A 26043-nucleotide genomic window follows, 5' to 3' on the forward strand; every position below is an offset into this window, starting at 1 on the left:
ATGCTCAAAATTCTCCAAGCCAGGCTTCAGCAATACGTGAACTGTGAACTTCCAGATGTTCAAGCTGGTTTTAGAAAAGGCAGAGGAACCAGAGATCAAATTGCCAACATCCGCTGGATCATCGAAAAAGCAAGAGAGTTCCAGAAAAACATCTATTTCTGCTTTATTGACTATGCCATACCCTTTGACTGTGTGGATCACAATAAACTGTGGAAAATTCTGAAAGAGATGGGAATACCAGACCCCCTGACCTGCCTCTTGAGAAACCTGTATGCAGGTCAGGAAGCAACAGTTAGAACCGGACATGGAACAACAGACTGGTTCCAAATAGGAAAAGGAGTACGTCAAGGCTGTATATTGTCACCCTGCTTATTTAACCTAATGTTACTTGGTAACAAAAAGTGCTGTTTCCTAATTTTCTGCCCTACTTATGCAGTGTCATTTTTTTATGGGGGACATAATATGAAGATACTGAATATCCTAAATCTTTTGTCATCAGTTTATAGGACATCTATAGTATTATTTGACTAGCTTCCACATTGTTTTCATGGGACCAACCATCTTGAAAAATGTAACTTTGTACCCCTGGCCATAATTAATTCTAGAAGTGGGCATCTGGGTGGATCAGAGCACACCCAAGATTATACGGGCTTTGAATCCAAGGAGTTGAGTCAGTCTCTATCCAGCAGCTGCTGAAGCTCTAAGTAAAAATCCTGGAGCTATCTGCAGCCTTGCTTCCCTTTGGATGGAACACGGAAACAAAGGCAGTCAACTGTAGAGACAGAAAGAAAATTGCTCAGAAAGGAGCGGAAGAGAGAAAGTGAGCTCTCATGACTTTTACACTCTTGGTGCCAGTTTTTTCAGAGGTTGATCTATATCTTTACTCTGTCTTCAGCATTATTTTTCTATCTGTGATACCATTAGCTTTCAATAAAATCTTCGTTTACAACTAAAGCCAGTTTAAGCTGGGTATTCTTTAACATGCAATGAAATAATCCTAGCAAATACAAAGGAAGACAAATGTAGATAGAATGATTGCAGTTGGGTTTTTGGGTTTTTTCCTACTTTCCATTTGTATTCTAGCATGATGTTAAACAACTTTCAAAATTTTTATTGAAAAAAAAGATTTCATTGAATCTGAAATTTGCCTATTCATGATAGAGGCATTATTAGTTGCATACCAAGCATTCATTCCTCTACTTTTCCTGCTAAAAGAAAACTTACTCGTTCAGGTACTCACTCCTTTCTCCCAAGGAGCGCACTAACTGAGGGAAAGATGACCCATCCTATTGCCACGCATGGCATTTCCCTATCAGCTGTGTATTAAACCAATTACACTACAAGGAAAGATTTTTTTAATTAATTAATTAATTATTTTTGGCTGCACTGGGTTTTCGCTGTTGCACTCAGGCTTTCTCTAGCTGCAATTGTTGTGGTGCAAGGACTTCTCATTGCGGTGGTTTCTCTTGTTGTGAAGCGTGAGCCCTAGGCACACAGGCTCAGTAGTAGCACCTTGAGGGCTCAGTAGTTGCAGCTCGTGGGCTCTAGAGCACAGGCTCAGTAGCTGCGGCTCACGGGCTCTAGAGCACAGGCTCAGTAGTTGTGGCACCCTGGCCCAGTTCACCATGGCATGTGGGATCCTCCTGGACCAGGGATCGAATCCATGTCCCCCACATTGTCAAGTGGACTCCCAACAACGGGACCACCAGGGAAGTCCTGGGAAAGATTTTTATTCTATGGTTAGAGAAGTTTTTATGTCCTATGGGACATAAACAAGGAAATTGCAGTTTTAGCTGTTGCTGGAAGCCATCTTCCTACTATGAAGAAAGTAACTGGAGAAGATTTAACCCCTTCTATTAAAGTTTTATTTCTTAACTTTAATGAAAATGTTTTTCATTTATAGAATACTGAATTCCTTTAAAAATCTGCTTGTTCTTTTTTCATAATGTCCCATTCTTGCTTTAAGGATTCTTTTCCTTTCAGACTTTGAATATTTTAAAGACACTTATATTTTGAGTAACACAATATAAAAATACTTATATTTACTTTACCACTAGTGCCATCCCAAATGACGCTAGTGGTAAAGAACACGTTTGCCAACGCAGGAGACAGAAGAGACTCAGTTTCGATCCCTGGGTCAGGAAGATCCTCTGGAGGAGGGCACTGCAACCCATTTCAATATTCTTGCCTGGAGAATCCCATGGACAGAGGAGGCTGGCAGGCTACAATCCACAGGGTTGCAAAGAGTCAGATACAACGACTGATGTGACTTAGCATACACACATATACGGGAATGGAAATGGGAATTTATGATGGATTCATAGAAAGGTAAGCAGTACAGTTTGGCTAGAGATATTTGCTATTCCATGGATGAGAATCATTGGCATAACCTGGGAGCTTATTAGAAATGCTGAATTTGAGGCTCTACCCCAAACTTACCAAATCAGAAGATGCATTTTTAACAAGATCCCCTGATGACTGGGGTTATTCATACAAATGTGAAAGTTTGAGAAGCTCTGCTGCTATAAAGGAAGAGAAAGCAATATAGTTAGGGAGGTCAATAAAACTCCTCTGCTATTTCAGATTTAAATTTTACTCCTTTGTGGAAAATGAATACGACTACAATGACTATGCTAAAGCCTAACCTACGCTAAAGTTCTAACTTTATTAGAACTTTAATTAATGGAACAACAGACTGGTTCCAAATAGGAAAAGGAGTACATCAAGGTTGAATATTATCACCCTGTTTATTTAACTAATATGCAGAGCATATCATGCGAAATGCAGGGCTACATGAGTTACAAGCTGGAATCAAGATTGCCAGAAGAAATATCAACAACCTCAAATATGCAGATGGTATCACTCTAGTGGCAGAAAATGAAGAACTAAAGAGCTTCCTGAGGAGGGTAAAAGAGGAGAGTGAAAAAGCAGGCTAAAAACTCAATATTGAAAAAACTAAGATCATGGCATCCTGCCCATCACTTCATGGCAAATAGAAAGGGGAAAGGAGCAAGTGTGACAGATTCCTCTTCTTGAGCTCTAGAGTCACTGTGGATGGTGACTGCAGGCATGAAATTGGATGACTGTTTCTTAGAAGGAAAGCTATGACAAACCTAGACAGTGCATCAAAAAGCAGAGACATCGCTTTGCCAACAAAGGCCCGTATAGTCAAGGTTATGGTCTTTCCAGTAGTCATGTACAGATGTGAGAAGTAGACCATAAAGAAGGCAGAGTGCTGAAGAATTGATGCCTTCAAACTGTGGTTCTGGAAAAGACTCTTGAGAGTCTCTTGGATAGCAAGGGTATCAAACCAGTCAATCCTAAAGGAAATCAACCCTGAATATTCATTGGAAGGATTGATGCTAAAGCTTATGCTTCAGTACTTTGGCTACCTGATGTGAAGAGCCAACTCATTGGAAAAGATCCTGATGCTGGGAAAGATCGAAGGCAGAAGGAGAAGAGGGCAACAGAAGATGAGATGGTTGGATGGCATCACCGATTCAATGGACATGAACTTGGGCAGACTTCAGGAGATGGTGAGGGATAGGGAGGCCTGGCGTGCTGCAGTCCATGGGGTCACAGAGTCAGACATGATTTGGCAACTGAAGTTTGCATAATCTCTAGTATATGTTACTTAAAGACTCTGAAAAAAGCATTTATTTAATTTAAAAAGTACTTCCACACTTACAAAGCTTCCAGATGATTATTACTATATTATTATTATAATAATTATAACTTTGATGTAAACAAAAGCCAGTTATCAGAACTTTTTAGTGAAACAGGTAAGTGGAAATTTGTTCATCCACAGGAAAAAGGAGAAATAAACTGTGGGGCATCCATACAATGGATGTTATATTTAGCAAAAAACAAAACAAAAACAAAAAACTATTGATTCATACAACAGAATGAATGAATCTCAAAGAGTATGAATAATTGAAAAGTAAATGAATCTCAAAAATGCTATGCTGAGTGAAAGAAGGCTTGTACAAGAGTATAAGGTTCTATAACAACTAAATCTATGGTGAAAAAAATAGTGATTGCTTTCAACATTGGCTAAGGACAGGAATTGACTAAGAGAGGGGGTTGTGTTTTGGAGTTATGAAAACATTCTATATCTTGATAAAGGTTAAGATTACACAGGTAAATGTATATATGTCAAACTCACCAGAATGTATACTTAAGATTTATGCATTTCACTTTACATATAAAAATTGTAGAAAAATTAAACCCTAGTTAACAATACATAAGCTGAAGTCTTTAAAGGTGAAGCATACTGAGAATATATGCAATTTGTTTTGAAATGCACAAAGTAATAAGATGATTTGACAGAAGATAGACTAGTTGGTTATGGCTAGGAATGGTTAGTTATATGATAACATGAATATATCAAAATGTTACCTATAGAATATAAACTGGGAGGTAGGAGGAGGGTATATGGGTACTTATTGTACTATTCTTTCAACTAACCTCTACACTTAAAATTTTTCATAATAAAATATTGGGGGAGAGAAAAAAGTCGCCAAAAATTAATTGTAATTTTGTTTAAAAATATAAAATGTGTTTTCAAGGATATATTTAAATGAATAGATAAAGGTATGAAAGCTACACATAATTGCAGGAATTGTCAAGCTGATCTTAAAATTCACATAGAAATGAAAGGACACAAATTTTTAGCCGAAACAGTCAAACAAGAAGATGAAAGTTGGAGGACCAAAATTTCCTGATTTTAAAACATACCAGCCAACTACAGTGATCATAACAGTGTGTTACTGGTGTAAGAACAGACATAACAGAAAATAGAACAGAATTAGAGCCAGAAATAAAGTCTTACATTTATGGACAACTGATTTTCAACAAAGATGTCAAGAAAATTCAATGGGAAAGAGAGCGGAAAGAAACAGTCTTTCAATAAATGGATATCCAAGTGCAAAAAATTAATTTGAACTCCTTTTTCACATCATATATAAAAATTAACTCAAAAAGGATCACAGACCTCATGCAAGAGCTAAAGCTGTAAAACTCTTAGGAAAAAAATAGAAGTAAATTTTCATGAACCTTGGGAGTAGGTGACTGTTTCTAAGATATGACATTAAATAGAACAAGCAACCAAAGGAAAAAAAATTAATTGGGCTTTATCAAAATTAGAAAAAAAGTTTAGATTTATTTTTAATTGAAGGGTAATTGCTTTACAATAAAACTAAAATGTTAATGCTTCAAAAATATCATTAAGAAGGGACTTCCTTGGTGAACCATTGGTTAAGACTCTGTACATCCACTGCAGGGGGCATGGGTTCTATCCCTAGTCATGAAATTAAGATTCTACATCCCACATGCTGCAAGTGGTTCAGCCGAAAAAAAAAAAAAAAAAAACACATTAAGAAAGTGAAAGACAATCTACAGAATGGGAGAAAATATTTGCAAGTCATATATCTGATATGGAACTTGTATCCAGAATATACTAAATTCAGTAACAACTAAAAATTTCTAAATTCAATAACAAGAAGACAAAAAGCCCAATTTTTAAAGAGTCTCTGAAAAGATGTTTCTGTAAAAGAGACATACAAATGGATGATAATGGATATGAAAAAATGTTCAACAACATTAGCCATCAGAGTAATGCAAATTAAAACCACAGTAAGATTCCACTTCACTTCCATTAGGATGGTTACAAACAAAGAGATAATAACAAGTGTTGGAAAGGATGTGAAGAAATTGGAACACTCATACACTGCTAGTGAGAATGTAAAACAGTACATCCACTTTGTAAAATAGTCTGGTAGTTCCTCAAAAAGTTAAACCGAATTACCATGTGACTAATTCCACTCCTATATATGTACTCAAGAAAAATGCAAATTTATGTCCAATATAAAAACTTCTATGAGAATGTTAATAGCATCATTTATTCCTAACAGTCAACAACTGGGAAACAACTCAAACGTCCATTGGATGGTGAATGGATAAACATGTTGGTATATCCATATGATGGAATATTACTGGGCAATAAACAGGAACGAAGTACTGATACAGGCTTTGACATGGATAAACCTTGAAAACATTGTACCAAGTGAAAGAAGTTGTCACAAAAGACACATACTCTATGATTCCATTTATATGAAAAGTCTATAATAGGCAAAAAGTTGGCTTCAAACTCAACATTCTGAAAACTAAGATCATGGCATCTGGTCCCATCACTTCATGGCAAATAGATGGGGAAACAATGGAAACAGTGAGAGACTTTATTTTGGGGAGCTCCAAAATCACTGCAGATGGTGACTGCAGCCATGAAATTAAGAGACAATTGCTCCTTGGAAGAAAAGCTATAACCAACGTAGACAGCATATTAAAAAGCAGAGACATTACTTTGCCAATAGAAGTCCATCTAGTCAAAGCTATGGTTTTTCCAGTAGTCATGTATGGATGTGAGAGTTGGACCATAAAGAAAGCTGAGCACTGAAGAACTGATGCTTTTGAACTGTGGTGTTGGAGAAGACTCTTGAGAGTCCCTCGGACTGCAAGGAAATTCAACCAGTCAATCCTAAAGGAAATCAGTCCTGAATATTCATTGGAAGGACTGAAGCAGAAGCTGAAACTCCAACACTTTGGCCACCTGATGCAAAGAACTGACTCATTTGAAAAGACCTGGATGCTGGGAAAAGATTAAAGGCAGGAGAAGGGGATGACAGAGGATGAGATGGTTGGATGGCATCACCGACTTGATGGACAATGAGTTTGAGTAAGCTCCGGGAGTTGGTGATGGACAGGGAATCCTGGCGTGCTGCAGCCCATGTGGACATGACTGAGCAACTGAACTGAACTGAACTGATAATAGGCAAATCCACAGAGACAGAAGGTAGATTAGTGGTTGCTAGTGGAAGGGCAGATGGGGGAATGAGGAGTGACTATTAATGGGATTGGGTTTTGTTTTGCAGTACAGCATATATTCTAAATTCATAATGATGATGGTTACTCTGTGACTACCCTAAAACCTACTGAATTGTATACTTCAAAAGGGTAAATTGCAAGTTATGTGAATAATAGCTCAGTAAAGCTACTATTCAAAAAACACACTTTGGGTTTGTTGTCTGGTACACAGAGATGACTTTCAGATTTCTGCTGGTAGCAGGGGGCAGGGGGTGGGAAATTGCAAGTGCGGTAACTGCTGCTAAGGAAACACCAGCAGTTTTTAATTTTATGCTGTCCTATATTCTGCTGTAACTCTCATAGCTTTTGATAATGTTATACTTGAGGCCAAAACAGAAATGCCTTTTATATTTTATTATAACAGCTAAGCTGGGAAATAAATTCACCAATTGCTTTTTTAAAAAGGAAATGAGCTAAAAACAACATAGATGTAAGTGTAGCTTAAATAAACCTTTGCTCAGTCAGATGAATGTGTTCACTGGGGAGGGAAAGTTTGGTAGTAAAAATAGTTTAAAGTGTTACATTATTTTAAAAAGCATTTTGTTTCATTTACTGTAAATGGTCAACATCATTTTAAAGCAGATGGTAAATCTGTTGGATAGTAAAAAGAAATGACATCTTGCTTCCATTTTCCTATTTCTTCCAGTTCATTTCTTTACCACAAATCATTTTCCATTGTTGGAGGATATTAAATTTAAATCAAACTGAAGGGAAAAAAGCAGGTAGCTATGTTCATAAATTCATGTTTCTTAGCACTGCTACTTCCTATAGCCATTTTATGAAGAATATTTCAAATTGATCTATTCATTCTGGATGTGAACAAATTGAAAGTTTCTTTTCTTGAGCAAACAGCTCCTTCAAGAAATCTATTTACAAAATGAAAAAATATATAATTATGATACATAAACATTTAAATAAATTTTAATACTCTTCTATGAGAAAAGATCTAGAACTGCTATACATTTAAGGAAGGGTATTAAGTTTAATTTGTAAAGATAACTAAGAGGTACAGTGTTTACCATGTTCTTAGACTAAAGCGCTATACATGGAGTGTGTATATATGTATGTGGACATACATGCATTTATGTATATAAATGTCTATATATGTGTATAATTCTCACAATTATGTAAATAAATAGGTAAAAATTACTTACAATAGCCCATTATGATGTGAAAATGAAGAAAGAGCAAGGTTAAGCAATTTGTCCTGAATTTGTCCCTGAATTCAGGGAGTTTGGCACTACAGACCATGTTTTTGATAATTACTCTAGGGATTCCCTGGTGGCTTAGCGGGTAAAGAATCCACTTTCAATGATGCATTAGATCCAGGAGATGCAGGTTTGATTCCTGTGTCAGGAAGATCCCTTGGAGGAGGGTACAGTAACCCACTCCAGTATTCTTGTCTGAAGAATCCCATGGATAGAGAAGCCTGAGAGGCTACAGTCTATGGTGTTGCAGAGTCAGACATGATTGAAGTGTCTGAGTATGCATGAAGAATGTGTATAGGAAAGCAAGAATAAGCTAGACAAGTAGGGGGAAAGAGTCATAGAGGACCTAATAACAGGTGACAAGGGGACAGCAAAGGTATCAGGTTCAGTTCAGTCACTTAATCGTGTCTGACTCTGCGACCCCATGGGCTGCAGCACACCAGGCTTCCCTGTCCATCACCAACTCCAGGAGCTTGCTCAAACTCATGTTCATTGAGTCAGTGATGCCATCCAACCATTGCATCCTCTATCGTCTCCTTCTCCTCCTGCCTTCCATCTTTCCCAGCATCAGGGTCTTTTTCAATAAGTCAGTTTTTCACATCAGGTGGCCAAAGTACTGGAATTTCAGCTTCAGCATCAGTCCTTCCAATGAATATTCTGAACTGATTTCCTTTAGAATAGACTGGCTGGATCTCCTTGCAGTCCAAGGGACTCTCAGTCTTCTCCAACACCACAGTTCAAAAGCATCAGTTCTTCGGTGCTCAGCTTTCTTCATGGTCCAGCTCTCACATCCATACAAGACTAGTGGAAAAACCACAGCTTTAACTAGATGGACCTTTGTCACCAAAGTAATGTCTCTGCTTTTTAATACGCTGTCTAGGTCAGTCATAGCTTTTCAAGGAGCAAGCATCTTTTAATCTCATGGTTGTAGTCACCATCTGCAATGATTTTGGAGCCAAGAAAATAAAGTCTCTCACTGTTTCCATATTTTCCTCATCTATTTGCCATGAACTGATGGGACTGGATGGCATGATCTTCGGTTTTTGAATGTTGAGTTTTTAAGTCAGCTTTTTTCACTCTCTTCTTTCACTTTCATCAAGAGGCTCTTTAGTTCTTCTCTGCTTTCTGCCATAAAGGTGGTTTTGTCATCAGCATATTTGAGGTTATTGATATTTCTCCTGGAAATCTTGATTGCAGCTTGTGCTTCAACCAGCCCGGCATCTCATATGATGTACTCTGCATATAAGTTAAATAAGCAGGGTGACAATATACAGCCTTGACAGACTCTTTTCCCAATTTGGAACCAGTGTGTTGCCCCATGTCCAGTTCCAACTATTGCTTCTGGACCTGCATACAGATTTCTCAGAGGCAGGTAAGGTGGTCTGGTATTCCCATTGCTTGAAGAATTTCCCACAGTTTGTTGTGATCCACACAGTCAAAGGCTTTGCGTAGTCAATAAACCTGAAGCAGATGTTTTTCTGGAATTCTCTTGCTTTTTATATGATCCAATGGATGTTGGGAATTTGCTCTGGTTCCTTTGTCTTTTCTAAATCCAGCTTCAACATCTGGAAGTTCACGATTCACATACTGCTGAAGTCCAGCTTAGAGAATATTGAGCATTATTTTGCTAGCGTGTGAGATGAGTGCAATTCTGTGGTAGTCTGAACATTCTTTGGCATTGCCTTTCTTTGGGATTGGGATGGAAACTGACCTTTTCCAGTCCTGTGGCCACTGCTGAGTTTTCCAAATTTGCTGGCATATTGAGTGCAGCACTTTAACAGCATCATATTTTAGGATTTGAAATAGCTCAACTGGAATTCCATCACCTCCACTAGCTTTGTTCATAGTGATACTTCCTAAGGCCCACTTGACTTCACACTCCAGGATGTCTGGCTCTAGGTGAGTGATCACACATTGGTGGTTATATGAGTCATTAAAATCTGTTTTGTATAGCTCTTCTGTGTATCCTTGCCACCTGTTCTTAATATCTTCTGCTTCTGTTAGGTCCATAGTGTTTCTGTCCTTTATTGTGTCCTTTATTGTGCCTTTATTATTATGAAATGTTCCCTTGGTATCTCTGATTTGCTTGAAGGGTCTCTAGTCTTCCCCATGCTATTGTTTTCCTCTATTTCTTTGCACTGATCACTGAAGAAGGCTTTCTTATCTCTCCTTGCTATTCTTTGGAACTCTGCATTCAGATGGATACATCTTTCCTCTTCTTTGTCTTTCACTTCCCTTCTTTTCTCAGCTATTTGTAAGGCCTCCTCAGAAAACCATTTTGCCTTTTTGCATTTCTTTTTCTTGGGGATGATTTTGATTACCATCTCCTGTACAATGTTAAGAACCTCCATCCACAGTTCTTCTGGCACTCTATCTATCAGATCTAATCCTTTGAATCTATTTTTCACTTCCACTGCATAATCGTAAGGGATTTGATTTAGGTCATACCTGAATGGCCTAGTGGCTTTCCCTACTTTCTCCAATTTAAGTCTCAATTTGACAATAAGGAGTTCATGATCTGAGCCCCAGTCAGATCCTGGTCTTGTTTTTGCTGACTGTATAGAGTGTCTACATCTTTGCCTGCAAAAAATATAATCAATCTGATTTCAGTATTGACCATCCGGTGATGTCCACGTGTAGAGTCATCTCGTGTTGTTGGAAGAGGGTGTTTGCTATGACTGGTGCGTTTTCTTAGAAAAACTCTGTTAACCTTTGCTGTGCTTCATTTTGTACTCCAAGGCCAAATTTGCCTGTTACTCCAGGTATCTCTTGACTTTCTACTTTTGTATTCCAGTTCCTTATAGATGAAAAGGACATCTTTTTTTGGTGTTACTTCTAGAAGATTTTGTAGGTCTCTATAGAACCATTCAACTTCAGTTTCTTCAGCATTAGTGGCTGGGGCATAGACTTATATTACTGTGATACTGAATCGTTGGCGTTGGAAACGAACAGAGATCATTCTATCATTTTTTAGATGCACCCAAGTACTGCATTTCAGACTCTTTTGTTGACTATGAGGGCTACTCCATTTCTTCTAAAGGATTCTTGTCCACAGTCATAGATATAATTGTCATCTGAATTAAATTCGCCCATTCTGGTCCATTTTAGTTCCTAAAATGTCAATGTTCACTCTTGCCATCTCCTGTTTGACCACTTCCAATTTACCTTGAGTCATGGACCTAAAATCCAAGTTCCTATGCAATATTGTTCTTTACAGCATCAGACTTTACTTCCATCACCAGTCACATCCACAACTGGGCATTGTTTTTGCTTTGGCTCTGCCTCTTCATGCTTTCTGGAGTTATTTCTCCAGTAGCATATTGGGCACCTACTGACCTGGGGACTTCATCTTCAGTGTCATTATTTTTGCCTTTTCATACTGTTCATGGGGTTCTCAAGGCAAGCATATTGATAAGAACTTCTGGAACGCAAAGTCAAGTGGGCCTTAGGATGCATCACCATGAACAAAGCTAGTGGAGGTGATAGAATTCCAGCTGAGCTATTTTAAATCCTAAAGATGATGCTGTTAATATGCCAACAAATTCGGAAAACTCAGCAGTGGCCACAGGACTGGAAGAATTCTGAAGTTGTTTTTCATTTCCTTCTCCAATGGACTATGTTTTGTCAGAACTCTGCACCATGGTCCATTGGGTGGCCCTACACGGCCTGGCTTATAGTTTTACTGAGTTAGGCAAGGCTGTGATCCATGTGACCAGTTTGGTTAGTTTTTTGTGATTGTAGTTTTCATTCTGTCTGCCCTCTGATGGATAATAAGAGGCTTGTGGAAGCTTCCTGATGGGAGGGACTGGCTATGAGGGAATCTGTCTTGCTCTGATGGGCAGGGCCAAGCTCAGTAAATCTTTAATCCAATTTTCTCTTGATGGGTGTTCCCTCTCTGTAGTTTGGCCTGAGGCCAAACTGTGGTAGGGGTAATGGTGGTAACAGCAACCTCCTTCAAAAAGACTTATGCCAGCACACCCTGTGGCTCCCAGGATTGTTGTATTCAGCGTCTCTAACCCTGCGGCAGGCCACTATTGACCCACGCGTCCACCTGAGACTCCTGAACACTCAGGCAAGTCTGGCTCAGTCTCTTGTGGGATCACTGCTCCTTTCTCCTGGGTCCTGTGCATACAAAGTTTTGTTTGTGCCCTCTAAGAGTCTGTTTCCCCAGTCCTGTGCAAGTTCTGTAATGAAATCCCATTGCCCTCAAAGTCAAATTCCCTGGAAGTTCTCAGTCCCTTTGCCAGATCCCCAAGTTGGAGAATCTGTTGAGCAAAGGTATGTCACCACATAATTAACAGATACCTTCTGTGTTCTAGGATGGTGAAATGATGATTGAGCATTTATTACTAAGGTTGTACCTATGCCTCTGTGGGCTGACTATGTAGGTGTCCCCCTTTTACAAGCATTTTCTGAACCTGTAAGAATCATAAAGATGTAGCAACTTGCCTATAAAAAAATACTAGAGAAGAGGGGAAACCAGTAGAACACAGTAATATGAAAGCCTAGGCAAGAAAGAATCCAGGTGAGAACAATCCTTAGTGTAGAATGCTGCAAAAAACATCAAATAAAATTTGGTCTGAAAATGGTCCATTCACTCACTTATTAAATAAATATCTATTTGCTATTTAGCATATGCCAAGAGAAGGAAATGGCAACCCACTCCAGTACTCTTGCCTAGGAAATCCCATGGACGGAGGAGTCTGGTGTCCATGGGGTCGCAAAGAGTCGGACATGACTGAGCGACTTCACTTTCTTTCACTTAAGAACTATATTAGGCATGGGGATACAGTAATACACAAAGCCAAAACAGTCCCTGCTGACATTGCATGTAATAGAAGAGACAGACATTAAATGCCTAATTTAAGAAATACATATTTAGAGATTCTAGTGCCAGCCAAGAAGGCATAGTCCAATAAAGCTTGTCCTAACTGCTAATTATAACTACATACTCTGGATAAAATACAAAAAAGCAACTACTTGAACAAAAAAATCAACACAAGCAATATTCAGGAAAAGAGTCAAAACTGGAGAAGGGGCCCATACAGGAGTTTCTCCTTTTGTATGTGTATGCATATGTGTGTGTGTTTTACTTGAGGATGGGTGCCCAAGTGAAGCTGTCACAGTGGCAGCTGGGCAACTAAAACTCCTAGAAAAACCCTGTCTTTGTAGACAGAGGACTAAGAAAACAGGTCCCTGGGGTTCAAAGAACTGTGGGAGGGAAATCCCCATTTGTTCTCTCTGGTTTACTCCTGCTGTGGCACAGGCAACTTCAGTTCCTTAAAAAACCCCATCATTCTACCTACAGCACAGGGCAGGAAGTTGAGGAGTATCCAAGAGAGAAGAGAACACGAAAAAGGGTTCTATTTCTGTGTATGAACCAGCATATGTCTAGGACTCATTTTGGAGGTACACTCCAGAGTAGTATAAGTAGCAAAGTCCCTGAGAACTGAACCATATGATGCAAAGCACAAGGCTGAGATTAATCCCTGAGTAGCATAGAGGAAGGACAGAACTGTCCTGACACTGCAACCCATGGTGGAGGGGTGGGGGAAGGAAAGGATAAAACAGACCTTACAGTCTCAATCCAATGGATGACTGGGTGCTGAAAAAAACAAGAGAAGTCAACATGCTTCAGATGATTTTCATAGGACCTGGAGTATCACACACACACAAAAAATTCAAAATGTCCAGGAAGGGGATTCTTCTGATAGGTACTGACATATCCTACCAGCTTCCCTGGTGGCTCAGATGGTAAAGAATCTAACGGCAATGTAGGAGACCTGGGTTCAATGTGCCCCTCAAATGTCTATAGTGATTCCCACAGAGGTGCCCCATACAGGCATCCCTTTAATAGATCAGGTTTCCATTGCCCTTCATTGGCCATCATTCATAAGTTGGTAACAACTAAAACATAGGGGCTTTTATCATTTTTCAATTCCCACCACTGCTAGGAAAACAGCGTGCAATTCAGCCCATCTTGCTGATTTGTTTTTACTCTCTTTGATCAGAGTAGTGGCCTTTGATCAGGTTGGTTATCTGTTTATATTACACCTCCCATCTATAAACCAAGCAGCTCTTTTTTTTTTTTTCCCCCAGCCAGTGTTCAAGTTTGTTTTAATGTTGTTTTAAATGTCACAAAATTTTTATCTCATTTTTCTGTTTGAATCTTGATATAAATAAGTCCTACACATTGTAATTAGTAATATGTCTTTTTTATTAATTTATTTATTTTAATTGGAGGTTAATTACTTTATAATATTGTAGTGGTTTTTGCCATACATTGACATCAATCAGCCATGGGTATACATGTGTTCCCCATCCTGAACCCCCCTCCCACCTCCCTTACCATCCTATCCCTCAGGGTCATCCCAGTGCACCAGCCCTGAGCACCCTGTCTCATGCATTGAGCCTGAACTGGCAATCTGTTTCACATATGATAATCAGTTGAGAGCTGTTTATTAGGGTACTGTTCAAGTGATAACACAATCTGGCAGCTCTTCATATAGTTTCAAAGTTAGTCCTAGGGGAAAAAAGGTTCCCTGCTCATGAGTACATAATCCTTGCATTCCACAGGTAGCATGATGCTGTATAAACCATTTCCATGTTATTATGGAACTCATCTGGGTTATTGCCTTCCCTGACAGAGTGCTTTTCTGATGCCATCCAGAAACATCATAGTTAGTTCAGGTTTCAAGATTATTTTCTATCCTTCAGTCATATGGGCTGTTTTTATTAATGCCTGATAGCAAGCCAGTAATTGCCCCTCAGATAGCAATTCTCTAGACTAAAGTCCTAGTACTCAATGCTGGGAAGTGCACACAGGCTTTTGCAATAAGCCCAGTCTATGCTTCATACACAGCTATTGAACAGAGAATTTGTCCATGTCAGCACTCCAGTTCGTACTCTATGTAGTTTGAACTCAGGCGATCTAATTGGTTTCCATTTAACCAAATAATATTGCTTCAAAGGCAGATTTACATTTGTTCCAGTTTTACAATACTTAGTAGGTGAAATGTTCCCCAAATAAATGTTCATCACCATAATATAAGCAAGGTAAAAGACCCAACCACTTCATATAAAGCCTATTCAAACATACTATTCTTCAAACTTTCACCTTAACCCCACCAATGCTGACATTCCTAGCTGTAGCCTGTATCATGACTTCATCAACAGATTTTGGTTTTAAAACAACAGCAAGGGGACACATTCCCCAGTCAGACATAATAGTCTTTCCCATAAAACATTCAGATAAAGGAGACACAATTTCTTTACACAAAACCTTCTAATTTTATAATCTTATCAACTCTTCTATTTCTATAATTTCTCAATTTGATTAAAGTTCAAATTAGCATTTTATAAATGGGTTTCCATACCACAGTGCGTGGGGGCTCTGTTGTAAGGAAGTCTCAGAAATCTCTCTAGACCTGACCACTTTACCCACACAAGTACATATAGCTTTGGGGGTCTGGCCAGAAGACCTTGGCCCCTTGGTAAATCTTTACCTTGGTTAACCTATCTATCACCCTAGGCAATTCTGGCTAAGGTTTCTCAGTGTAATTTGTGCCTTCTGGCTTTTTACATCCTTCTAAGTGTCTGACTTTATTTTGGCGGGGGGGGGCGGGGTTCCAAAATCACTGCAGATGGTGATTGCAGCCATGAAATTAAAAGATGCTTACTCCTTGGAAGGAAAGTTATGACCAACCTAGATAGCATATTCAAAAGCAGAGATATTACTTTGCCAACAAAGGTCCGTCTAGTCAAGGCTATGGTTTTTCCAGTGGTCATGTATGGATGTGAGAGTTGGACTGTGAAGAAAGCTGAGAGCCTAAGAATTGATGCTTTTGAACTGTGGTGTTGGAGAAGACTCCTGAGAGTCCCTTGGACTGCAAGGAGATCCAACCAGTCCATTCTAAAGGAGATCAGTCCTGGGTGTTCATTGGAAGGAGTGATGCTAAAGCTGAAACTCCAATACTTTGGCCACCTCATGCAAAGAGGTGACTCACTGGAAAACACTCTGATGCTGGGAGGGATTGGGGGCAGGAGGAGAAGGGGACGACAGAGGATGAGATGGCTGGATGGCATCACTGACTCTATGGAAATGAGTTTGCATGAACTCCAGGAGTTGGTGATGGACAGGGAGGCCTGGTGTGCTGCAATTTATGGGGTCACAAAGAGTTGGACACGACTGAGCGACTGAACTGAACTGAAATGAAGATAAATAGAGCAGACTTGTTTAGGGCCTTTTAATGTTGGGGGACTAGCAGTGAGTCCCCTTGGTTCACTGGTTCACCCAGCTTTGATAGTGCTGCATCAACCCTCTTATTTCAGCATCATCAATGCCCACCACATTTGTCCTATTTCTCAACAACACACAGACTTTCACTCTGCTAAGACAAGTCCTTTGATTCTCCCTCTGTCTCTCCCCCATTTTCTTGTTAACTTCTCTAATGATTTAGGTTTCAGTAAGACCTGTCCTGGGAAGATGAAATGGCTAATCTGATAGGACTTCTCAAACTGTTATTTAATTCTGCAGCAGTAAAAGTGATATGGGGTGCCCATATGACAGGGGTCCCTTAATCACAGCACCTACCATAACCTGAGTAATGGGCAATTCAGTGGGTGAATAACCCAGTTAATATAAAGCCAGTCCCACATGGCTTGCATACAAAGCATATCAGTGGCTTCATCTGTGGTGTTCTACTTGGTGATTATAGGGGGAGCCAGGTGGTCCCCCTTCTCAGAATAAACACCGTTTATGGTGGCTTTTGTCATCTGTGATGCTGGTTGTTGGTTCCAGAATAGTGTCCCGTGTGTCTGTATCATGTACAGCCATCTGTGGGCCAAGAGTGAGCTTCTAGTCCTATATCAACCCAAACAAACTCTTCTACACTGTAAGACTTAAAACCAAAGCTACTGCTCCTAATTTATCTATTTTCACTATCCATTTTAGTAAAGGTTTTTCAGAAGGCTGATGATACTAATCTACAAAATGAGACAGCTCCTTCACATTAAACCTCTTGGTTTCAGGAGTTTCTGAAACCCCTGTGTTGACTACTTTCTTGGCAAAGAGAGATATTACAGCTAATTTCTGTTGCTCTGGCATAATTTTTCTCTTTGAGGGAAGCTTTAAGACTAGTGACTAAAGTTCAGACCATCCAAAATCAGAGTTAGGTCCAGCAACAAGGCCTGACCCAGAACTTCATTCCATTTTGGCTATTACAGATACCAATAACCAAGGGATTATATAGTTGGCATGCTTCTTATTATTTTTCATTTCCTTACAGATCCAATAAGCCAACTTTTCAGGAGTTGGAATCTACCACCACTGCTAAATTCCATTGGTAATTTTTACCTTTAGTAACTTACTGCAGTGCAGCTGAAGTTTCATACCATGGGTGGCTAGGTAGCCATTCAGGGGTCAAAAGTTCCCCATCCTCATCCTTTCACCCCTTTTTCCCACAAACTACATGTTTCCTATGTTTCCTTGAGACAGGAGCCATTCTTGCAAATCCCATTTCTTTGATACCAACTAAAGGAAAACTATTCCTCTACCCACAGAATAGTTCTGAAACAAAGCATGTGGGTTTTTTTTTTTTTTTCACCAAATCAACTAATTTTTCAACTCTCTGGATAGCAAGTGGATGCCCTATACTTTAATTCAGTTCTACTCTGGGTAGGGTCAGACTCCACAGACTTAAGGGCTCCGTCCCACAAAACTGTCCTTAATTTAGATGTCACTCACAAGTAATGGGTCCCTAGGGTATCCACATTTTTATACCTTGGCTACAAAGTCGGGGCTTTCCATAACCATTCCCTCAGGCTTAATAATTTGTAGAATGGCTCATAAAACTCATGAAAATATTTACTTATGGTGACTGGTTTTTTATAAAAGGTATTGTAAAGGATATAGATCAACAGTTACACAGTGTAAAGTCTACCAGGGTTCCATGTGTAGAAGCATCTGCCCCCATAAAGCTGGAATATACCTATGCCCTGGCGTGCAAGTGTTACCAGTTAGAAGCTCTGTAAACCCCATAGTTTAGGGATTTTTATTGAAGCTTCATTATATAGGTAGGATCAATCATTACCTCAGTCTCCATTCCCTCTCCCTTCTCCTGAAGATGGAGGGCAGGCTTGAAAATTCCAAGCTTTATGTCACGGCTTGGTATTTCTGGTGACCAGCTCCCATCCTGAAGCTCTCCAGAAGCCCACCAAGATCAACTCCTTAGAACAAAAGCAGCTCCTGTCACTCAGAACATTCCAGGGGGTTTAGGACCTCTATGTAAGATGCTCCTATCACCTCCACTGCTTAGGAAATTACAAGGGTTTTAGAAGCTTTGTGTTAGAAAGCGGGGGCAGAGACCAAATATATATTTCTTATTCACACAGCTATTATAAATTCCTAATTATTCTTGGAGACTTCAATATTTCTCTTAGCAATGGTTAGAATAGAAAATCACCAAAAATTGAGAAGACCTAAACAACACTATCAACCAACTTTGACGTAATAAGGTATTTACAGAACAGTCTACCCAAGAACAGCAAAATACTAATTCTTTTCAAGTGCACCTGGAGTATTCATCGAGACATATGATATGCTAGGTCATAATACAAATTTCAAAGAATTGAAATCATGAAGGGCATGCTCTCTGACTACAGCAGAATTAAATTAGAGACCAATAATAGATATCTGGAAAAGTCACAAATATTTGGAAATTAAACAACACACTTTTAAAGAAACCATAGGGATCAAAGAAGTCATAAGGGAAATTAGAATATTTTGAACTGAGTTAAAATAAAAATAAAACAAATCAAAATTCATGCAATTCAGCCAAACTAGTGCTTAGAAGGAAATGTATAAAATCATATGCTTAAATTGGAAAAAAATAAAGATCTCGAATGATCTAAACTTTCGCCTTTATAATCCAGATAAAAGAGAGCAAATTAAATCTGAACCAAACAGAAGAAAGAAAATAATAAAGAGCAGAAATCAATAACATTAAAACAGGAAAACAACAGAGAAAAGTAAATAAAACCAAAATAAATTTGTGTAATTTATCAATAAAATCTATAAACTTCTACCTATACTGCTCCCCCCCCCAAAAAAAACAAAGCAGACACATTACCAAACTCAGGAATGAAAGCTAATATAATTACAGACACTACAAATATTTAAAAGATAATAAGGGAATATTACAAACAATTTTACACCAGTTCATTCATAGGTACAAACTAGCAAAGCTCACTCAAAAAGAAATATATAACATGAACAATTCTATATCTATTAAAGAAATTAAATTTGTAGTTTAAAAATCATTCCATAAAGAAAATTTTAGGCTAGCTGACTTCACTGGCAAATTCTACCAAATCATTGACAAAGAAATAATACTAATTCCATACAATCTTTTCTGAGAATAGAACAGGAGACATCTCCAAATCAAACAGCATGACCTCATTACCAAAGCCAGATAAAGACATTAGAAAAGCAGTATCTCCTATAAACATACATGCAAAAACACACCACAAAATATTAGCAAATGGAATGCAACATGTAAAAAAAAATAATAACACACTTCAACCTAGTGGGGTTTATCCTGGAAATGAAGGGTCTGGTTCAACATTTAAAAATCAGTTGGTGGTCCTGGTGGTCCAGTGGTTAGAACTTGACCTTTTCTTTGCCATGGCCGGGTTTAAGCCCTAGTCAGGGAACTAAGATCTTGCAAGCCACGTGACAGAGCCAAAAAGAAAAAAATTAGTTGACATAATCTACCATATTAACAGACTAAAGAAGAAAAACCAGATGATTTCTCAATAAAGGTGGGAAAGCATTTGACAAAATTCAGTATCTATTCAGGATAAAAATTCTTACTAAACTAGGAAAATAAGGGAACTCATCGAACCTGAAAAATGGTATTAATATGTACAAAAGAATGGGGAAACAGTGGAAACAGTGTCAGATTTTATTTTTTTGGGCTCCAAAATCACTGCAGATGGTGATTGCAGCCATGAAATTAAAAGACGCTTACTCCTTGGAAGCAAAGTTACAACCAGCCTAGATAGCATATTCAAAAGCAGAGACATTACTTTGCCAACAAAGGCCTGTTTAGTCAAGGCTATGGTTTTTCCAGTAGTCATGTATGGATGTGAGAGTTGGACTGTGAAGAAAGCTGAGTGCCGAAGAATTGATGCTTTTGAACTGTGGTGTTGGAGAAGACTCTTGAGAGTCCCTTGGACTGCAAGGAGATCCAACCAGTCCATTCTAAAGAAGATCAGTCCTGGGTGTTCTTTGGAAAGAGTGATGCTAAAGCTGAAATTCCAGTACTTTGGCCACCTCATGTGAAGAACTGACTCATTGGAAAAGACTCTGGGAGGGACTGGGGGCAGGAGGAGAAGGAGACAACAGAGGATGAGATGGCTGGATGGCATCACTGACTCAATGGACATGAGTTTGAGTGAACTCCAGGAGTTGGTGATGGACAGGGAGGCCTGGCGTGCTGCAATTTATGGGGTCGCAAAGAGTCGGACATGACTGAGCGACTAAAGTGAACTGACAGCTAACATAATAGTGAAAGACTGAATGCCTTCCCTCTAAAATCAAGAACAAGGCAAGGATGTCTACTCTAACTCTTCGTCAATTCAGTTCAGTCACTCAGTTGTGTCCAGTCCTTTGTGACCCCATGGACTGCAGCACGCCAGGCCTCCCTGTCCATCGCCAACTCTGAGAGTTTATTCAAACTCATGTCCATAGAGTCAATGATGCCATCCAACCATCTCATCCTCTGTCATCCCCTTCTCCTCCTGTTTTCAATCTTTCCCCAGATCAGGGTCTTTTCCAATGAGTCAGTTCTTTGTATCAGGTGGCCAAAGTACCAGGGTTTCAGCTTCAGCATCAGTTCTTCCAATGAATATTGCAATGAATATTCATGAACCCTTCCTATTCAACATGTGATGAAAGTTACAGCAAAAATGATAAAGAAAGACACACAGACTGAAAAGGAAGAGGTTGTCTCTATTTGTAGACAACACTGTCTAAAATACCAAGGAAAAGAGTTCTAAAAACTAATAAATGAGAATAAGTAATGTTATTCATAGCTACAGCTTTTACTCCAAATTTTCTATCTCCAGATCTTTATATTCAACTGCCAATTGGATATCTTCACCTGTATGTCCCATGGACTCCTAAGATTGAGTACCTCCAAAGCTGAAGGTATTGTTATCCCTCCAAACTTGGGCCTTTTATAAAAAATGCATTTCCTATGATCTATGACTCATTCTAATATTTATACTTGTTCTCATATTTATAGCGTTCCAACTGATTTATCCATCCACCCAAGGAACAAACTGGGGATTCATCTTACACTTCTTTCCCACTTCACATCTACTTGGTCACTTAGGGTATCAGTTAGCTCTTATTATGAAAGAAACTGCTCTGAATCTGGAGGCTTAAAGCAAAATATTTATTATTTCCTGTGATTCTGTGGGTTGATTGGCTAATTATTCTGGTCTGAATCATCTTAGTTGGAGTTAGATGGTCTAGGATGGTCTCACACATGTGTCTGGGGCCACAACTGAGGAGGCCAAGATGGTTAAGACACCTGTGGACTCTCTTCAAGTAGCCCTTCATCTTCTAGGAGGCTAGCCCTAATTTGAGTACATGGTGATAGAAGAGTTGCCAGCAATAAGAGGGCAAGTCCCAACATGCAAATGTTTTGCAAGCCTCTGCTAAATTATAATTGCTTTCGTCCCAGTATCTCAGAAGCCAGAGTAAGTTGCATGAGTTAGCCTGGAAAAAGCCTACCCAAGGATATGGGTGCTGGTAGGAATGGAAACCGGAGAAGACAATGGCACCCCACTCCAGTACTCTTGCCTGGAAAATCCCATGGATGGAGGAGCCTGGTGGGCTGCATTCCATGGAGTCACGAAGAGTCGGACACTGCTGAGCGACTTCACTTTCACTTTCATACATTGGAAAAGGAAATGGCAACCCACTCCAGTGTTCTTGCCTGGAGCATCCCAGGGACAGGGGAGCCTGGTGGGCTGCCGTCTATGGGGTTGCACAGAGTCAGACACGACTGAAGCGACTTAGCAGCAGCAGCAGCAGCAGGTATGGAAAACTAGCTCGAGAAGAGAAGTGTAACTATCTACCACCCTTAATCCGATTGACTCTTATCTCCTCTCTCCATACTCATTCTTCCTCTAGAATCCCACTTCGCTGAGAAGTTCAAGACCTTCTCATGTCCTACTCTACTACTTGTAACAGTCTCCCAATTGAGCTTGCATTGCTGTAAGTTACTAGCATGAGAATTTTCTGGAAAAATACAAATATGGCCACATAATTCTGCTGCTTGAAACTTAATAGCTTCTCTTTCGCCATGTGAATAAACTAAAATAAATTCCTAAATGAGACCCACAAAATCTTTCATTTTCTAGCCCCTATTTACTCTTACTCTTCCCTCATATGCACCCTACTCTTTCAGAAACAAAAAAACTAAGTCCCTCAATTTCTGTGCAATTACAATACCATGACATTACACATACTGCTTTCATCTGCAATGTCCTATTACTACTTACATCCTGGTAAACTTCAACTTAATCTTCAACATGCAACTTTTTTGTCTTTGGCCACACAATGCAGCATATGGGATCTTAGTTCCCTGACCAGGGGATGAACCCATGGCCCCTGCAATGGAAGTGCAGAGTCTTAACCACTGGATTGCCAGGAAAGTCCAATGTTCATCTTAAATATCACAGATTTAATAAGGCATTTCTTGCCTGGCAAAGTTAAACGCTCCCACTTCTTGCATCCACTGCACCTCACACAACCTTCAATTATAGTGTTTATTCCAATATACTATAATTACTTGCTTGAAGACCTGTCTAACCACATATTTCACTGTGGGATGGGGATTATGTCTTTTTTAATGTCTAGATCTCCAACAATCTACTATAATTTTTGACAGTAAGTACTCAACAAATGTTTTTGAGTTTATCAATTAAAACATCCATTTCCAACATTCTAGATGACAGTGGAAAGAAAATTTATCAGATAAGTCTGTCACTGTCAAATCTTGTCATTAACTCAGTACTCTTCTTCAAATGTTACTTTTCAGTCGAGTGGAATGCAGTTTCAAGTATACCAAAACTTTCAATATGAACTAGCATACCTTCAATAAATTATAAATATGTTAAAATGAGAATTTAAACATTATATTAAGGTATATAAATGTACTAAATTTGCAAATGTACTAAAATTATCAGTGTACTAAAACATACTGATGCCTCATTGTGGTGGTAGCTGGATTATGTGAGTCTATTTTTTCTGTTTCCTAAATTCTCATAAATGTTAAAGTTTAAAATAAAAATATCCATGGTGTAGTAGGAATGATATAATATACTACATAAATAAGTTTCCTTAAAAATTCATTATAACCCAGAGCTTGGCTTCAGCCTTTGCTACATACCTAATTCTTGTGTCCCCCACAAAATTCCTATGTTGAAACCTCGACAGTGTGATAGTATAAAGAGGCTCAGTTCAGTTCAGTTCAGTCGCTCAGTCGTGTCCGAATCTTCGAGACCCCATGAATTGCAGCACCCCAGGCCTCCCTGTTCATCACCAACTTCCAGAGTTCACTCAAACTCACGTCCATTGAGTCAGTGATGCCATCCAGCCATCTCATCCCCTGTCGGCCCCTTCTCCTCCTGCCCCCAATCCCTCCCAGCATCAGAGTCTTTTCCAATGAGTCAACTCTTCACATGAGGTGGCCCAAGTACTGGAGTTTCAGCTTTAGCATCATTCCTTCCAAAGAACACCCAGGACTGATCTCCTTTAGAATGGACTGGTTGGATCTCCTTGCAGTCCAAGGGACTCTCAAGAGTCTTCTCCAACACCACAGTTTAAAAGCATCAATTCTTCGGCACTCAGCTTTCTTCACAGTCCAACTCTAACATCCATACATGACCACAGGAAAAACCATAGCCTTGACTAGACGGACCTTTGTTGGCAAAGTATAAAGAGGTGGCAGTAGATAATTAGAGCATTAAGAAAGGGCTCTCACGAAGGTGATTAGTGCCCTTATAAAAGAGTTTCCAAAGCTCTACCACCTTCCCACCATGTGAGGACACAGCCAGAGACAAAACTATCTATAATCCAGGAAGCAGGAACTCACCAGACATCAAATCTGCTCACACCTTGATCTTGAACTTCCCAGCCTCTTGAGCTGTGAGAAATAAATTTGTTGTTTATAAGCCATCCAGGCCATATTCTTACTGCAACCCAAACAGATTAAGACTTTCTGACAAAGGAACCTAATTTGTCATGAAGACTTTGTGAAGTTCATGGAGCCATATATCAAAAAACAAACAGAAAACAAAAACCAAAACAAACAAAAATATCTAGCAATATCTTAATTGACAATGGGAAGTAGATCTAACACCTGTTGTGGGAAGGAGGGGGAATGCCTTTTTAACCAAAAGAAATGGTTTGGTAATAAAAATAATCTGATTTAAGAATATCCTCAAAGTGGTTAATTCAGGTTAAATAGTGAGTTCAATTGTACTCTGATACACGAGGAAATAAGGTGCACACACGCCATCAAACTAACTTGGGCAAAGCTGTTGTGTAAGCTGTTTGTGTTAGTGGTTCAGTCCTGTCAGACTCTCTGCCACCCCATGGACTGCAGCCCACCAGGCTCCTCTGTCCATGGGATTTCCCAGGCAAGAATTCTGGAGTGGGTGGCCATTCCCTTTTCCAGGGAATCTTCCCTACCCAGGAATCCAACCTGGGTCTCTTCCACTGCAGGCAGATTCTTTATCCTCTGACCCATGTTGTGAATAGTTTTAAATGGTTTTAAAGCAGAAAAGTGAAAGTGAAGTCGCTCAGTCGTGTCCGACTCTTCGCGGCCCCATGGACTGTAGCCCATCAGGCTCATCCATCCATGGATTTCTCCAGGCAAGAGTACTGGAGTGGGTTGTCATTTCCTTCTCCAGGGGATCTTCCCGACCCGGATCGAACCCGGGTCTCCCACATTGTCGACAGATCCTCTACCGTCTGAGCCACCAGGGAAGTCCCCATTTAAATCGAGACCAAATTAAAAAAAAAAAAAAAGTATCACTTTTCCCACTAGATTTTCAATTCATGACATGTGCGCATATGTATGAAATTTATCCTCTAGTGAGGAAAGACTGAACAGCTCACCAGCGGCATGGAATATTTAATTTCAAGACCTATAGAAAGACCACCAAGATTTACTTGACGTCAACTTCTAGAAATTAAAGATAAAAAACTTAAGGTTCAAAGTACTATTGGTAGTTGTCGCGAATGGGGCAGATTCATAGAATACAATTAAATATCATTTATGATATATTTTGGCTCGGGAACAAGAGGCAAGGATTTTTGTGTTTCTTTTGTTTAAAGTTTTCCTTAATAAATCTTTTATTTTAGAACAGTTTTAGGTTAACAATTACCGCGAAGATAGTACAGCGTTCTCTACACCCCACTGGGTTTTTAAACTCTTAATTTCTATTGATACTTACACCACCCCGTTCTCTCCCAAACCATCCCCTACTTCTCTCTGCTCCTGATCTCCTCAGGTTTCGCCAGGGCCTCGTTCTCACAGAGCAACTTTAGGAATGTAACAAAAACCCAGTTCAGTTACAACTTCACAAGTGGGTCAGCTGAGGTGGCCGACACCAGAACGCTCCCGCCCCGTCCCGCCCTCAGGGGCGCGCCGACCCTCGCCAACGTGGCTCTTCCCCCTCACGCGTCGCCGGACGCGAGCCAAGCGACCAAAGGGCAGGGCAGCCTCCAGAGGCAGGGAGAGCCGGGGCGGGACTAGGTCCGCCCCCAACTGCAGGCTCCTCCCTCGAGGGCAGGTTCTGGAGGCCCCAAACAGACGCACGTACGCTGATTGTT

General features: G+C 39.7%; 1 long non-coding RNA gene across 1 annotated transcript in view; it reads right to left on the bottom strand.

Annotated features, from left to right (window-relative positions):
- Positions 1 to 25998, bottom strand: part of LOC138992148 (uncharacterized) — a 46636-nt gene extending 20638 nt beyond the window's left edge. The window contains exons 1-2 of the long non-coding RNA XR_011468062.1: positions 25665 to 25998; positions 24299 to 24349 (exon numbers count right to left, since the gene is read on the bottom strand). This is a non-coding gene — a long non-coding RNA (uncharacterized lncRNA). The remainder of the gene's footprint in view (positions 1 to 24298; positions 24350 to 25664) is intronic.
- Positions 25999 to 26043: the final 45 nt, after the last annotated feature.

This window comes from Bos mutus, chromosome 19 (genome assembly GCF_027580195.1).
Source record: "Bos mutus isolate GX-2022 chromosome 19, NWIPB_WYAK_1.1, whole genome shotgun sequence".
Classification (NCBI taxonomy): Eukaryota; Metazoa; Chordata; class Mammalia; order Artiodactyla; family Bovidae; genus Bos; species Bos mutus.